This window comes from Cervus canadensis, chromosome 1, assembly GCF_019320065.1.
Source record: "Cervus canadensis isolate Bull #8, Minnesota chromosome 1, ASM1932006v1, whole genome shotgun sequence".
Taxonomy (NCBI): domain Eukaryota; kingdom Metazoa; phylum Chordata; class Mammalia; order Artiodactyla; family Cervidae; genus Cervus; species Cervus canadensis.
The window spans coordinates 37,114,610-37,131,893 of NC_057386.1; the positions used below are offsets into that span (position 1 = coordinate 37,114,610).

General features: G+C 41.6%; 1 protein-coding gene across 2 annotated transcripts in view; it reads left to right on the top strand.

Moving 5' to 3' along the window:
* Nucleotides 1-17,284, top strand: part of SMG6 (SMG6 nonsense mediated mRNA decay factor) — a 196,376-nt gene that overhangs the window by 16,814 nt on the left and 162,278 nt on the right. The gene's annotated exons all lie outside the window — the stretch shown is intronic.

Genomic DNA, 17,284 nt, shown 5'->3' on the forward strand with positions numbered 1-17,284 from the left:
ACTGAAGTCATGAGAGAGAGTTGATTCAGCTACTTGAGGAACAGACATAATGATAAATAGGTTGAAGACCTATGAAAGAAAGGAGATAGATGGCAGGGAAATGTCCTTGCAAATGATGAGAAAGGAGTAGGATCCAGAGCACAGGTGAGGGGGATAGCTGAAAAAAAAATGAGAGATCCCTCTTTCTTGTGCTTGAGGGAAAAGAGGAATGGATAATTGGGGGTGCAGGTAAGATCGTGAGTATTGTAGGAGGGAGGTGAAGGATGGCCTTTTCATGTTGTCTGTTTTGTCTTTGAAGTTGGAGGCTTGGTTGTCTGCTAAGAATGAGTCAAAAAAAAAAAAAAAAGAATGAGTCAAAGGTGGCAGGATAGGAGGACTCATCCTTCAGGGTTTAATTTAAAATTCCCATTTATCTTCCTCTGTCTTTAGTCTTCAGCTCTTTTCTGGATGACTTGGGAAGGAGTCATTGCTTATAAATGAAACTACCAGCTTCCTGTGAGCCGTGGTACTGCATGGGGCCCCAGGACGTCAGGGTGCTTCAGAGGGGTTGCTACTGTAGCAGAATCCCTCACTGCTACCTCTTCTAGTTTGGATGTTACCACCTCAGACCAGAAGTCTACTTGAATAGGAGACAGATTGTTCTATGGGATTAGCTCCACTATATGTCTTTAAAATGAAAGCAACAATGACAATTTGAGAAAGTATTTTATGGCATTTTTTTAGGGAGTATCCCTCATTAAAGTTATAATTAATGTTTCATAGATCTCTGTCTTCCATTAGGTGTTTTATTTATTTTTTTAAGTAATATGTTTGTAAGTTAGTATTTTTATTCTTTTTTAATTAAATTATTATTTTTTTAATTGTAGTATAGTTGACTTACAATGCCATACTTGTTTCTGGTATACAGCAGAGTGATTCGGTTATACGTTTTTATATATATGCTTTCTCATATTCTTTTCCATTATGGTTTCTTACAGGATATTGAATATAGTTCCCTGTGTTATACAGTTGGACCTTGTTACTTGTCTATTCTATGACCATTTGAATTTGCTACTTCTAAACTCTCTATCCATCCCTCCCTTACCCCCTTCCTCCCTTGGCAACCACAGCTCTGTTCTCTATGTCTATGAGTTTGTTTCTATTTCATAATTAAGTTCATTTGTGTCATATTTTAAATTCCACATGTGAATGATATCATGTGTTACTTGTCTTTCTCTTCCTGACTCACCTCACTTAGTATGTAAGTTCTGGGTCCATCCATGTTGCTGCAGTGGCATTATTTCATTCCTTTTTATGGCTGAGTACTATTCTCTCGCACACACACACACACACACAGTCACATCTTCTTTATCCATTCATCTGTCAGCAGACTTTCAGGTTGTCTCCATGTCCTGGCTGTTGTAAACAGGGCTGCTGCGAACGTTCGGGTGCATCTGTCTTTTCAATGAAATTAGAGTTTGTCTGGATATGTGCCCGAGAATGGGATTGCTGAATCATATGGCATGTGCTTTTATTCTGCGTGCATCTAGGAGAAGGCATTTTCAGCTACACATTGGAGCCATTACGTTTTATTATGTGTAGTACCTTTTAAATTATGCAAATAGTATATTGATGTATTTTTAGTAAAAATTTCAAAGAATTACATATATATGCAGAGTAAAATGTGGTAATTTGTTTTCTGAACTATTGGTGAAGCTCTTTGTATGTTTTCAGCCTCTGCATTGTCCTGGAGTAATCATTTCCCTTAATTTCTTTTAAAGTTACCTCTTTGGGTTTGGGCTCTTAGTTCTATACTACCAGCACTGGAGAAAGAAGCCTGCAGTCTCATAGCTCTCTGTTTGTCCAGCTAGGAAACCACGCTGCCTTTTTTGCCTGTTTTCTCAGGCCCAGGTCATCTTCCCATATCCTTTTCTTTCCTACAGTGGGCCCCAAGAACTCAGTTCGCTCTCTCTGTTCCCCGGAACAGGAACGTACACTGGATGAGAAGTGAGAGTTTATTCACAGACATTTGAGTAATTAGGCTTTGGAGATGCAGAGATTAAAATAACCAAAGGTGATTTCTAGCCTTAAGGAGCACTCTGTCATGTGGGGAAGATAGAAACATAAATATTTGATTATATTATAATGCGGTGTGCTGTGATAAAGGCAAGCATGAGACTCTATGGGAACAGGAATTAAGGCACCTAAGGGGCACAGTTAAGGAAGGCTAGACTGAGGAGGCAGTTTGCAGCTGAAGGATGATGTCAGGGCATTTCTACTCTTGAGGCATGAAGGCTTAGGGAGCTGCAAGTCATTCAGTGTGGCTGGAGGCTAGAATGTGAGCAGTGCTCTCGCTGGAGATGTGAGTCATCCTTTACCCCTTTTTCAGTTAATACCAAGGGTTATTTACTCTACCTCCTAAGCATAATTTTAATCCATCTACTTTTCTCTATTTCTCCTACCACTATCCTAGTCTAAGCTATCATTCATCATGTCAGTAATCCACAGATTATTGAAAGAAGTTCTTAATGGTCTTCCCACATTTATTCCTGGTCCTCCTTAGGCCTTTCTTTTTAGATTGTAACCCAAATGAACTTCCGGGTACACATTTCTGATCATGCCACTTCCCTCTTTGACAGTCTTCAGTTGTTTCTCTTTGCTCTTAGAATCAGGTCCAAAATCCTTAAAATAGTTTACTGGGCCCTGCAAGATTGGTCTCTGCTACTTCTAGCCTTATTTTATACCTCTCCACTGCCCCCACCCACCACTTTGTTCTTGTTCTTTGGCTATCCTGGCTTCTTCCTTGAAGAGTCCAACCTCTTCTCTGGCCCTTGGCTATGACACATTCTCTTTGCCTGCAGTGCTGGTCTCTCTCAATCAGCACCACTCTGACTCATCCTTAAATTCTCAGAGTAAATATCACTTCCCTTTTCCAGGGAAGCTTTTTCCTGGTCCCTGAGCCTGGCTGCTTCTGCTTTGTGATGCCAGATTTCTAGTTAAGTAGTTATTTATTTATGTATCTTTGGCTCTGCTGGGTCTGCGTTGCTGTGCAGGCTGTTCTCTAGTTGCCGCAGGTGGGGGCTGCTCTGTAGCTGCCGTGCGCAGGCTTCTCATTGAGGTGGCTGCTGCTGTTGTGGAGCACGGGCTCTCGGGCGTGTGGGCGCAGTGATTGCGGCTCCCGTGCTCTAGAGCATAGGCTCAGTAGTTGTGGACCATGGGCTAAGTTGGCTCCTTGACCTGTGGGATCTTCCCGGACCAGGGATCGAACCCGTGTTTCCTGCATTGGCAAGCAGCTGCTTCACCACCGAGCCACCAGGGAAGCCCTAATTAAGTAATTTTAGATGCAGTTTTTCTCTTGTTGGTTGAAGTCTCTGTTGTTAGATTCAAGCCTCTGTGAGAGTGGGGTCCATATTTGGTTGCTCATTGCCTTATCCCCAGTGCCTGCGTATAGAAGATTCTAAATAAATCTTAGTTGAGCAGATAAAGGAGGGGAGGAAAAGTGAGAGATGAAACTGTAGAATTAGGAAGGGCCAGGTTCTTCATAAATATTGAGGAGTTTGAGTATCTAATATTAAGGACTTTTTTTTTTTTAATATTAAGGACTTTAAGCAGGGGAATCACATAATCAGATTATATAATTCTCTTTTCAACACTTTTAATGTTGAAACAGATTTGTTTCTCTTTTTTTTAATTTGTTCTTTGTTAATTTTTTTCTTTGGTTTTTAAAGGAAATTTTTTTTTTAATTGCAGAGATAACACCAATTCACTGTATCTAAGTCAAAAACAAAGTTTAAAATGAGAGTCACTTGTTTTCTTGCCTTCAGAGGCACCACTATTAACTATTTGGAAGTTCTTTCAGACATTTTTCTAAAATTTTACAGGTGTGTGTGTATGTATACATGCATGCAGACACATGAAATGTATTTTTAAGCAAAAATGGGTTTATACTATATATACCAACATACAGTTTGCTTTTCTGAATTATCCACTGGGCATACAGTCACTTCTGCTATAAGGTAACACATGCGTTCCTAAAAATCACTGTGCTGTGCACAATTGCACAATAAAAACCACAGAGCTGATGGGGAAAATGGGGTTAGGAGAATAACACTCAAAAGCTTCCTCAGTGACATAGTTAAAAAAAAAGATAAGAACCTAATAAAACAGTTGTTGTGTTTTCTACACGTTCATTGGTTAAGAAGTATGTAAATACTATCTTGAAAAAGACATAAAGTTTACTTGTAGAAGTGGGTTTTGGAAGGATTGCCGCTTGTGAGTTATTGTGAAGTGATGGAAGGAGAGTTACTTGAAACTGGACCTGTAGGTAGAACACCAGATGGGCTTAGGCGTGGTTCAAAATGTAAGCTCACGTGGTGAACTGCAGTAGCTGGTGAATGTTTGGGGTGTGTGTCTGTGTTTTGTATGTTCCTGTGCAGCTCCGTTCAGCTGGGTGGAGTCTTTTGTGTTTACCTGTTGTTTCTCCTGAACAAAATAAAAGTTTGTGTTAGGCTCACATTGTTCCCTAATATGTTGATCATGATGGAACAGATTTGTGTCTTCAAAACAAGGGTTACAGCAGAACTGTGTTTCCACTTGCCCAGGAATATCTTTTCTTAGTACATCCTTAGTATGGCTGTATGATACTATATTATAAACGTGTATGCCATGTATTTATCTGTGTAATTTAAATATTCGCTTGTGTTTTACTTGCTTATTCACTTCAGTTGTCCTTTTTGAGTGATTAGCCTTGACAGAAGTTGCTCCTTTGACAACTCCTGGAGAGTTTCTAGCACAGACTGCTACAGTTGCTACAATTCAGATCCATGAATAAGAAACAGACAATTTGGCTTCAGGTGGTTGTTAGTAATGATAGTCAGCTCCAAACTAATTTGTTCTCTCTCTGCCAAGCATGAGCTTTGGCTTTCTTTCTGAGTGGCTGCAGGAGGTTAGCTTGTGGGTTGTTGGTTATCAGCCTTGAGATGTGGTTTGGGTTAAACATGCAACCTGGGGAGGGACTGCCAGCCCCAGCTGTAAGTGGCATCCTCTGAAATTATTGCGCCTCACATTTAAACTGTGTCCCTGCCAGCTAGGCCACTCCCAGTTCAGTGTCACTAGGGTTCCAAGCATTCTTTATTTACTGACTATGCCTTCTGCTGGTTCTCAGCTCCCTTTGGAAATCAGGAAAGTGTTCTGTTTAGCAAATGAGTTGTTGCTGAGCATGAGTTAATCTAAGGATATAAAATCATGGCATCAGAAATAGTGTTCACACTGAAAGGTGAGAGTCTCTGATGGAAATGCTGAGGATTTTCTGAGACCTGATTGCTCTGTTATCAACATCTCGAATGCAGTGTAGCATGTGTCCATCTGCTGGTGAAGAATGAGCAGATGATAATGAGAGCCGTTTGTTAGATGTTTGTCTCTTAGACTTAAGTGAGTTCTGTTGTGGCATGATTTGGTTTGCTGTGCTCAGCATTTTCCTCAACCCATTGTGATTGTTGTATGTACAACACCCTCGGTGCTATATGTAGAAATATGTCTTTAGACAAGTTAAATGTCATTGTATATTTGGCCAAGCTCTCACCAGACCTTCTCTTTGGCTCCTCTGAATATTTTTGGAGGGTCAGACTAGACTGAATTTCAGTAGCTACTAATACTTGTCATTAGGCCTTTCCTTATTTGAATCTCATTATTTCACCCACCAAATGATATTGTTTGCCTTGGTCTTTTTCCTTTTGCTCCTCATCCTTCTGTCACATTTCCATTATTTTATTTCTTTGCATAGTATCTTTTTTTTTTCTTTCAGGATTTATTCAGATCTGGAATTTAATGCAGTTACCCCTGAATTTTTAGAGCAGAAGACTATATTCTGGGTCCAGTGCTTAACCAGACTGGTTAACCTGTCCTGTTGTGCCAGTTTTGTGCTAAGATCATAAAGATAAGTGCAACATTGTTATTTCCTCAAAGTGTCTAGTGCATGGGTCAGCTAGCTTTTTTTTTTATAAAAGGCCAGATAGTAAATGTTTTAGATTTTGCAGGCCATATGGTCTCTGTTATTACTCAGTTTTGCTGTTTTGGTGCCAAGGTAGTCACAGACAAAATGTAAATGAATGAGCATGGCTGTGTTGCAGTAAAACTATTTACAGAGACAGGTGGCAGGCTAGCTTTGGCCTGCAGTCTAGTTTGCCAGCCTCTGGGTGAGTGGGAGGAATGGCTCCATAAAGAGAATGTTTCCGTCAACAGTTGATTACTGTTGTTTGTGGTAGTTACGTTTTGTAAAGTCAACATAGACACTGAATGAGCAGGTACTGAATGCTCTTAAGGGAAATTCAGGGTTAGGTTCCTATGAGCCTCTGGTTATAAGATTTTCATCTACTGATTAGTACACATGTATGTTTCTGTTTAAAGACACCTTATTTAATATATTGTTGATTCACTAACATTGAACTCATGACCAACAGCACCAGTCATGCCCAAACAAACTCACCTAGCACATGTATTTTCTCCTTAAGGCACATCACAGCCTTCTTGTGTTTAGGAACATTAGCATTTCAGCACTGTGCTTGGGGACCATTTTAATCAGTGCATAAAAATGTGGAAAATGTGGCACTAAATAGGCCCCAGAAAGGACACTTGTTTTAAGTGTGAGAGAATCACCTTGCTCAGTCTCAGCTGGGAATGTGCTTATCAGGCGACTCAAGTTTTTTTGCTGCTCTGTGCATGTTCACAGATGAATGACTGTGAAAGCACCGTGAGTGATGATTTCGGTGCTACTAATAAGTTTTAGTGAGTCGGTGAATTCACAAATACAAAATCCACAGGTATGAGGACCGCCTATCGTGGTGTCGTGAGGGAGTATGTGTTGGGTGCCACAGAAGCACAGAGAAGGGCATAGTCCAGTCCAAGTGGAGGCATGGGTTGTGGTGGGGAAAGGAAGGGCCAATTCAGAAGGATTCTAGGAAAAGTTAACTAAGGAGAGTGAAAGAGAATGTTCCGAGTAGGAGGAAAAGCCTGAGCAGAGACAGGGGCCATGGACACAGCAGAGGGTTTGCAGGGTATCTGAATCTGTGATAATTTGGAGGAGGGTGTGAGAAAGCTGGAGTGGTAGAAAGACTGAACCTTCCACAAGAACCACTTTCTGGTTTGGTGCTGTAGGTATACATGGGTGTGGAGGTCAAGAGGCTGGTCTCATAACATCCTTCTGGATTCTGGAAATAACATTTTGTTTCTTGAATTTCTCATTGTTTCCTTGTCATGTCTGCACTGGTAATTCAACAAAAGCAGTACCATTCCATTCATTAAGTTTGGTAGGGTGAAAGTTGACTGAATTTTTTGCCCCACAGTTTACTGATTAAAAGGACTACTCTTTTAGATTGTGCTTTAGGCATTCCTAATGAACATGGAGAAGGTACTAGAATCTCTTGTGTCTTGGTGGTTGGGGGAAATTGCTAATGGCTTCAATTAGAAGGGCAAAGTTTTTCTCATACTTATATTTTTATTGCTTTTAAAAGTTCACAAAGCCAGCACATGTTTATTGTAAAAAGTTTGAACATGCTGATAAACACTGTTTTATCACCTAGAGATAACTATTATTAACGTTTTAGGGTATGCTCTTCCTGGCATTTTTTTTTTTTTTTTTTTAGTTGGAGGCTAATTACTTCACAACATTTCAGTGGGTTTTGTCATACATTGACATGAATCAGCCATCTTCCTGGCATTTAGATCAGAAATGTCTCATGCTCATTATCCTGGAAAATCAAAAGAGAAAAATCCACGCCTAATTTTTAACCTAGAGTCTGGTTGGGAAAGTGGTATTCTAATTTCTTAGGTCAACAGAGTTATCCATATCTTGGTCTTCATCAAAGTAGCACAATTAGAGTGACAACCGTAATGTCCTCTCTCTCGTGCATAAAGAGAAACTTCTCAAGCCACATGAATAAGGAAGAGTTCAAGAAAGATTAGGCATCTAGGACTGATTATTGTTTTTGAAAGATTGAGTCTGAAAGGATACATTTCGTGGGGAAGCATCTTGAGTGAGGAATAAATTGGGCATAAAGGATTAAAGTGAGGCTCCCTGGGCTTAGGAAATTTCTGACCTTGTTTGGAAAGCTGGATTCTTGTTGGGGAAATTTCTAGGCAGTTATGTTGGGGTTGGTTTTTAGGTGGGTGGGAATAGGAATTGGAAGATCTAGTAAAGGAGTTTTTAGATGTTTTAAAGACTTTTTTGAATGGGGTAATATAGTTTGTATGTCTATATATAAAATATATATTATATACATATATAAGAGGGATTCCTGTGTGGCTCAGTGGTAAAGAATCCTCATGCCAATGCAAGAACCACAGGAGACACGAGTTCGATCCCTGGGTCAGGAAGATCCCTGGAGGAGGAAACGGCAACCCACTCCAGTTTTCTTGCCTGGGAAATTTCTATGGACAGAGGAGCCTGGCAGACTACAGTCTGTGGGGTCGCAAAGAGTCAGACACAACTGAGCGACTGAGCATGCAGGTATTTATCAGGTAGATATATGATCATCTGTTAGTTGTATATCATACACACTGTTATTCATCTTTGCTTTTTTTTTTTTTTTAATATCACTATTGGACTTAGGAGTTAAGTCCATTCCATGAGTGATAGCCTACAAGTCCATTATATCTCTTTAGGATTTGGCAGCTTGTTAGCTTTCATTAATTTAGTCCAGCATCTTACATGTCAGAGGCAGGACAGTGCAGAAGTTAACAGCTTGGGTTTTCAGAAGTCCTAAGTTCAAGTCCTAGCTTTATCAGTTATTAGCTGTGAGACTTTGGGCATGTTCTTTAATCTTACTGTGCTTCGGTTTCCTCGTTTGTAAGGGACTGATAACGATAGACTAAATGAGATAATGCACATAGAGAGCAATGAGTGGCATATTGTAACTTCTCATACAGTGGTAGTAGTTGTTCCTGACGTGGTTTTGTTATAATGCTCTTTTAAGCTGTTAGGTTTGATGTTGCATTTTTCAGTTTCTAACCAAAGTGTACCATGAGGCTTGATAATTCACAGATTGACAGCCCACTGTCTAAATGAAGACTGTCCATCTGATCTGAGGAGTTTTATTTAATTATGGAAAATTTCAAACACATACAGGAAAGCCACATAACGAGCCCTCATACCTGTCACCCATATTTTCCACATTTGTTTCGGCTTCTTCTCTGCTCATTCCCTGCTGATGTATTTTAAAGCAAATCCTAGATATCACATCGCTACATCCATACACATTCCACTTCCGTACATGCCTTTAAAAAAATTAACGAACGTTTTCTTAAGTATCACAGGGCCATTCCCATGCCTTTCCTTGGTGTCATTCAACATCTGATCTATAATTTAATTTCCCAATTTATCTATCAAATGTCTTCTTATAGTTGGTTTGTTCAAATCAAGATCTGTATTATGTTGTCTCCTAAGTCTCTCTTAGTCAAGACCAGTTCTGCATTCCCTTTTAAAAATTTTCTTCATGTCACTCGCTGGTTAAAGAAGTAGGTCAGTTGTCCTGTGGCATTTTCACATTTTTGGATTTGTCTCTGTTTCCTTATGGTATCATCTAACCTCTTCCTCCGTCCCCATATAACTCTAAATGAGAGTCAACACAAAAGCATGGTTTGATACTTTCAGCCTTTTTGGCAAGAGTACTTCACTGGTGGGACTGTGTGCCTCATTCTGTACTGTGTCAGGAGGTGTCTGATTAGTTCAATAACCAGAGTTCAGGTACAAATAGATTTTTTTGGTTTTATTTTAAAATTAAAATGAGTTGCCAGCTAATTCTCAAAAAAAAAAAAAAAAATCAAGATCTGGCAACAATTCGCCAGAGCTGAGCAGCCTGCTCACCCTTAGTTTGTCGCTAGCCTGGTCCCTCTCCTGTGCTTACATGTTGCTTGCTTACACCACCCACCTTGCCTGTGCAGGCATTTGATTTGTGATCCATGCTCCAGAAGGGCCACCAAGGTAAGATACTACAGCCCAGGTTTTTTAGGACGTGTTTAGGTTGTTTATCAGAGATTCCGTTTAAGGTTGCCAGGAGCAGCCAGCCGGGCCTGACTTTGGGCGCAGAGAAAGGCCTTCGTCATTGGGCCATAGGTGTTTTGCTGGGGACGCTGTCACTGGCGCTGACCCATAACCCAGTGAGCAGTATGTCCTGCTGCCTGGCTGGCTTACTGTTTGTCTGCTGCCCAGTAGTGAGCCTGAGGAGTCCAAAGGTATCACTTCTGTTTCCTAATGAAATTTGTGCCTGTGGGAATTGAGGCCTACCTGCAGAGCTCTGGGACAGAGCTCTTTCCTCAGCATCCTGTTGCAGCCAAGCTTGGTGAAAAGTGAGAAGTTATACTGCCTAAGCGTGTGAACTGAAAAGCTTTAGGCTGGTTTTCGTAAAGTCTGAATGCCACCCACCAAACCAGATGGTTAGAATAAGCTTTTCTGATCTCAGGTAGTTTTCCCCTTGCCCAGGCCTTTTAGTAACTATCTGAAATTTCTGGCAGAGTGAGAACCTTGTTTGCCAAGGTTTCGGAATCATCTGCCTGGAATTTTATGTGCAGCCCCTGCCTGCACCTCCTGTGTCCATGTTTCCGTGGTGGTTTTTCCTTCAAGGCTCTGTGATAAGCTCCTTCGAGGCTCTGTGATAAGTTGATGATTTCCTTTCTGACTCTGAATACATGGCTCTGCCAGGCTGGAAGGTATATGAGGTATATGGTTTTTTTTTCCTTGCCTTTAATCAAGAGTCCAGCAATGTGGAAAAAAAAAAAAAGAGTCCAGCAATGTGAACATTGGCCAACAAAGGAGCACAGCTTCACTGTGGGAAACCCAGGCTAGGTGGCCTGTAGCACAGAGGTCTCATGTGCTCAACTTGTTTGATTTGCTTGAAGGCCTTTTTTTTTAAAGTATGCTGTGCAGGTGGCATTTTCTTCAGGCCCATCCTTTGTCTTGCTTTTCAGTGCCCCGTGCATAGCTTGTGCACCCGAGCTGCCGCTCTTGCTGCCACCGCTGCCACCACTGTGCAGAAGAAAGCTGTGATGTGTGGGTGGTACACATCTAATGCCTCCACATTCTCCTTACCCCCCGCCCCGCCCCGTCCATGAACACAGCTGTAGACGAGAGCATGGTTAGAAGGCAGGATGCCTTGCCTTGTCTTGGAGTGAGTTCCAGTTTCTAGTGTTGTATCGTGATCCTTCAGGTTGGCACTTGTAACGCTAGTGCCAATATGAAGTTCAAAATAGCTTTTGACCTGATTTCCTCTGGGTAGTGTAAGCATTGATTTAATTTACAATAATAGAGAAGAGTTGGGTCTCTATGCTGATAGGTAGATGTTTTGTCCTTGGTAACTCAGTTATTTCATTGCCCCATAATTATATCATCATAGCAGAGAATGTTAGCTTGATTTTTTGGCCTCATGTGTACAAAGATTTTATATCTGTAAGGTGGATACCATGTATTTTTTCAGGGTCGCTGTGGGTATTATCTTAGCTTCATGTCGTTGATGTGGCCCTTGCCTTTTGTAAAGTAGTTTGCAGTGTGTACCCCATGTCATTCTCCTCCACCCTGGCAGCTATTTGAAAATATTTTTCTGTGAACTGAGATTTGACAGCGTGTGATGACAGGGGTTCATCTGAGCCTCTTTCTACAGGACGAGGCTACAGCTTGGCTCTTTTTCTCAGGCCATAAGAAAGTTATCTCACCAAGTTATCTTGGTGAGAGAACTCTCAAAGAAAAGCAGAACTGGGACTGGGTTTTTTCGGATATTAATCCTATGAGTTTGCAGTGAGGAACAGTCCCTACCAGGCAAGGACTGATCCGCCTGCCCGGATCACTGCTGGACTCTCAGGCCGATGTCTGTCTTTGTCTCTTTGTGGTTGGCCGTGAGTGGAAGTTTCTCAAAGTACATTGGCCCTACCTGCAAACCCTTAACGCCTCACATGACCTCGGTCACCAAACCACTTCAGGGCTTTATTTTTATCCTAGCCGTTTCGTTTCAAGATGTGAGGTTGGTTTCTTTCCTCTAGCAGAGCACAGTTCTCTAGGGGGACGAAACAGAGTGCCAGGGTGCAGTTGAGGCTGGTTAGACACCAAAACCACACTCTTCGTCTTTCGGGGCTTGAGACGTGACATAAAGCCATGCTGCAAACACCAGCTTCCACATGGTGAAGAAACCTGGTCAGAAACTCGCTTCATTTAGGGTTTGTGTTCCTTTAATTTATGTTTTTAGACAAGTCCAATGAGGAAGAGGTATGCCTGCCCCATTCTGCTTCAGCCAGAAATCTGATTCTAAGAATGGACACTGGCTTAAAATCCAGTATTTCCCAGCTGAAGGTTTTTCTTCTTCCCCAGGGGCGTTGATGAGAACTCTCACAACTCACCAGGTCTCAGGAAACCGGATTACCAACATATCCTGTTCGCGTGCTTGTGTGTATTCTGTGTTACCCACAGGCCACTTTCCACCCCACGTGACCTTTAGTTACCATCCGGAAAGTCAGGACCCAGATACCAGTCAGATTTTCCAGGCTTTGGTTTGGTTTAGACATTTTAGAAAATGTTAACAGTAGTAATTTTACAGAGACTTTCTCGCGTGGCACGCACAGTAAATGGGAAGTTAGACATCCTGAAAGGAGGAGGAAAGGCTGCCCCTGTACTCTTTTCAGTAACATGTTTGAAAATGTGAACATTCACAAGAAAACTTGCTGCTGAAATGCATGGGAAAGGAGAAGAGAATTATCTGATTGGTTAGAAGTCAAGTCCATGCCCCAGTTCTTAGGTTTCAAGACTAAATTCTGAAGTTCTTGTTGCCTTCTTTGTAAACTTGTGATGTTTATTATTGGAGTTGCTGATAACACACTGCACTGAATATTATTTTAGTCAGCATCTCTCCGTGTAAATGGACTGTAATGAGTCAGATCATCAGACTGCCAGTGGCCTGCAGACTGTACTGTGCTTAGTCCTAAGCTCAGTCGTGTCTGACTCTTGGTGACCCCGGGAATTGTAGCCCACCAGGCGCCTCCATCCATGGGATTCTGCAGGCAAGAATACTGGAGTGGGTTACCATGTCCTCCTCCAGAGGATCTTCCCAACCTAGGGATAGAACCCAGGTCTCTCCCTCCTTGGAGGCAGATTCTTTACCATCTGAGCCATTAGGGAAGCCCTAAGAATTACTTTATTACCTTCCTATGTAAGGAGTTGTTTAAAAAGAAGAACATGTTAAAAAAAAAAAAAAAAAAGAAGAACATGTGACAGAGAGATGTACATGGCCCACAAGGCCTAAACTATTTAGTACCTGACCCTGTACCAACTAAAAGTTGGCCCACCACTGCTCCAGAAGCTGGACAGGTGAAGGCAGGTAACCCAGAGGTCCTTTAGGACGTTGATTGTCAACGGAGGTGTTTCCGCCTTTTGGGGACACAGTTCACTTTTTGGGTCTGTCACCATGGGATGTTTAGCATTCCTGGCCTGTCCACTAGATGCCAGTGGCTGGCCTCCACTTTTCCAAGTACCCCCTGGGAGGGGTGGAAGTATTTTGGTTGCGAACTGTTGATTTAGCACCTACTGAGATTAGAAAAACACCTTGTTAAGGTTTCTCCCTTCATTTCCTCTCAGTCAGAGAAACAGACTTGGCGTTTGGTCCTTCACGGCATAGGGATCAACCACAGTGAGAGAATTCCAGTCACTGGCGGAATAAGGAGAATTTTCAGTGTAGAATAAAAAGGTTGTAAGGAAGCCATTTAATGAGTGTGTTTGTTGCTTGTTCACCCTTCAAGATACTCATTCAGGTTGACGTATGATTTGTGAAAAGTTTGTTTTGATGTTGGCCATGCCTTGAAAAGCATGTTCCTCTCTACGTGAGAGGAAGAGTGGCCATCTTTGACCTTAACGTCCAGATGATTGTGAGATCTGTGGGAATCCGTACGGTGTACTTGAGAGACTTGTTCAAAGCCAATGTAAAGACGTAGTTTTGGCATCTCCTGAATAATCTGATATCCAGACTTAAGCCAGAACGCTGGGGTTAGAGAATTTTCCAGCCTGGGAGAGCTGACTGAGAAAAGTCCTCCTCTGGCTGCTCACCAAGTTAGACGAGGGAGCAATCAGCTGCTGATTTCCAGCCAACTGGAACGTATGTGCGGGTGTGCTATAAATCGTCCCCTAGGATCCAGCTCCTAGCCTGCGAAGAAATTCTTATTCCAAGTGAGAATGAGACCCTTCCCCTGCACCCATGTTCAAGCTGCAGCTGCTGTAGGAAGGAATGGAGGAGTGAGACGATGTTACTGGTAGTGAGTGGGAGCGGCTCACTTTCTTTCTCGCATTCTGTCTCTTGGGCGGAGGGAGAGACTGCACTGACCTTTGTGTTTTCTCCATGTTGCCTTTCTCACCAGTTTCCTATGTTTCTTTAAGTTTCTGACCATGCTCATGGGGAGATGTATCTGCAGTCCTGTGATTTGCGATCCCTCTCCACTCTTTAAGGTCCCAGGATTTCATCTGTCTGCTCTTTTTGCTGCCTTGGGTGTGATGTTTGGGCTAAGGTAGAGAATGTGAAATAGCTGTCTTTTTGGCGTGTGATCTTACCCCAGTCGGCAGACTCTTTGTTTGGCTCCAGGGGGAAACTTGGGTTTTTCCCCTCCTGGAAGCCTTTTCCTTTACTCATAAATATTTAATATTGAAGTTACTGCTCAGTTTTATTTTCCCAAGTATTGGTATATAGGCTCCCTAGACCAGAAGGAACTTAAAATACGATCGAGATGCTTTCTGATGCTCTAGTCCCTGTAAAAATCTATTTACCACACAGTTTTATTATTAAGAGCTTCATTGATTTTTCCAGTTGTTTTATTTTCTATCTCTCTACCAATTCAAGGTTTATTGAGAGTCTGCTTTGGGAATCATGAGGCATCTCTCCTCCTCTGTTGCTCTTTCCTTGTCATTCAGGCCTAGAACATGCACCCAGGTGATGTGGTGGTCCCTGGTAGCATTGCTCTTACTGAATTGTACTTTGGTGTAAAGTCATCATTCAGTTCAGTTCAGTTGCTCAGTCGTGTCCAACTCTTTGTGACCCCATGGACTGACTGCAGCACGCCAGGCCTCCCTGTCCATCACCAGCTCCTGGAGTTTACTCAAACTCACGTCCATCGAGTCGGTGATGCCATCCAGTCAGCTCATCTTCTGTCGTTCCCTTTTCCTGCTGTCTTTAATCTTTCCCAGCGTCAGGGTCTTTTCCAATGATTCAGTTCTTGGTATCAGGTGGCCAAAGTATTGGAGTTTCAGCTTCAGCATCAGTCCTTCCAGTGAATATTCAGGACTGATTTCCTTTAGGATGGACTGGTTGAACAGTATGAACAGTAAGGTCATCAGCCTATATTAAAACAATAAAGAGGTCTAGGGAATTATTGCTGTTTGCATTACCAGGTCTCTTTGTGGAAACTGCGGGAGAAATTTTTGCTTTTAGTATCAGAGATAGTTGTGGGGTGGGTTTTTGTTTTGTTTTTTTTTTAAAAACCTCATGCACATTTACTAATTTGTTAATTCAGAATAATTCTCTATTTTAGTTATTCCAGAAGTTAGAACTGAACTTGTAACTGGCTTTATAAGTGTCAAGGGTTTCTGGCATGCTTTTTTTTGTCATGTCCTTATTACTCCTGACCTCTAATCTTTATCTCTCTGGCTCCTCTGTTTTCTTTTTTTTTAAATTTTATCTTGCAGTACAGTATATACCTTTATACATGGCCCTAAATAACTTGCTTCACAGTTTTATATGGACATTTTTCTCTTTTGTCTTGCTTGTTCAGTTGTGAAACCTTTTTCTCAGGTCAGCTAATCATCTCTGAGTGGATCAGGATTTTTCCTGTCCCCATTCAGGTCATTTCCATAAATACTTAGTGAATATTTTTGCATGTTGCTCTTTATTCTAGGCACTGCACCTAGAAAGGCAAATGATAAATAGTAGTCCTTTCTTCAAAGATGCAGTATAGTAAGAAAAATGGATATGTAAATAAATACTTATAGTGAAATGTTACGCATGAATAGAAATCCATACACCATATAGAGGTAGTACAGAGGAAAAGAAATTAACTCATGATGAGCAAGGAAGGCACCCTAGAAAAGTGACGTGTCCTTCATTTTGAAGGATGAAACAAGTTCTTCAGGGAGATGTGGGTAGCAGAATTTTCTGGCCTGGATTAAAATCGTGGTGGTTGCTTCTGAGATTCCTAGTCAGGAGTCTGTCTTTAGAACATCTTAGGCCATGGTACAGATGTCCAAACTGATGCTGTCTAATCAGTCAGCTAGAACCGAAGAGTCATCACAGAGTGGATACTTCTAGGCTTTTGATTTGGCCCAAGCTTAGAAGTGAATCCTTCAAATAGTTCTTCTCTGCTTTATTTTATGCATTAGCAAAGGTTGAGTCATCCTGCAGTCATGCCTTCCATCATTCTGGGAAGCTTTCTGAGCCAAGCCCAGCTTGGCTTGGGAATAAGTTATGCTTTGTGTTGTAACCATTGGCAAGAAGTCCTATTCTTGCTCTTCACATGCATAGTAGGACTGCAACTACTGAATCATAAGGGAGAGAGGATTTGGAATAATACCTCTGCCGATTTGCATTTTTCTGGGGTGTTTCTTTCTTGGTAAAGATACTAGAGTCTTACTCTATCTAATGAGATTTTGAGCTGACTTGTGCCACAAATCTCTGAGATATTCAGCCCTAATTTGTAAAGCAAACTCTTTGTAAGTCAGTTGACATTCTCTTTGAGGAATTTCTTCGGCATATTTTCTTTAAGACTTTTGGACAGATCTGTAAAACAGTATGGCTTTTAAAATACTTTGAAGTGACATGTATCAAAAGGTTGGCTAAGACACTAGTGGATGCCCTCGCTGCCCCCTCAGAAGCTTTCCCTTGTGGCTGATGTAGACTTGGAGTCAGTTCTTCTGGATCATATTCCTAAATTTCTTTTTATTTCTGTGAATGTGTTTCTCAGGCTCGCTCCTTGTTTTTACATCTGAAAAACGGGATCCAGTTTTGCACCATCAACAAATCTGGTGTTTAACACCTGTGTAGCTTTCTTGCACCTGGGTGGAGCCACAGACTTCAGCACGGTCACCTTCATTTTTACCACCTCAGGTTAGAGTTTGATGGGGGTTAGGACACATGGGCAAAGGGTACTGGCATGAAATAAAGGCTTTTTGTGGGACAGCAGAAAAGATTGTGGTAATTTAAAGAAAACTTTATTACAGAGTAGTATACATACAGGAAAGGGCCTACATCAAAGGCATACAGGCTGATGAATTGTCACAGACTAAGCAAACTGTGTT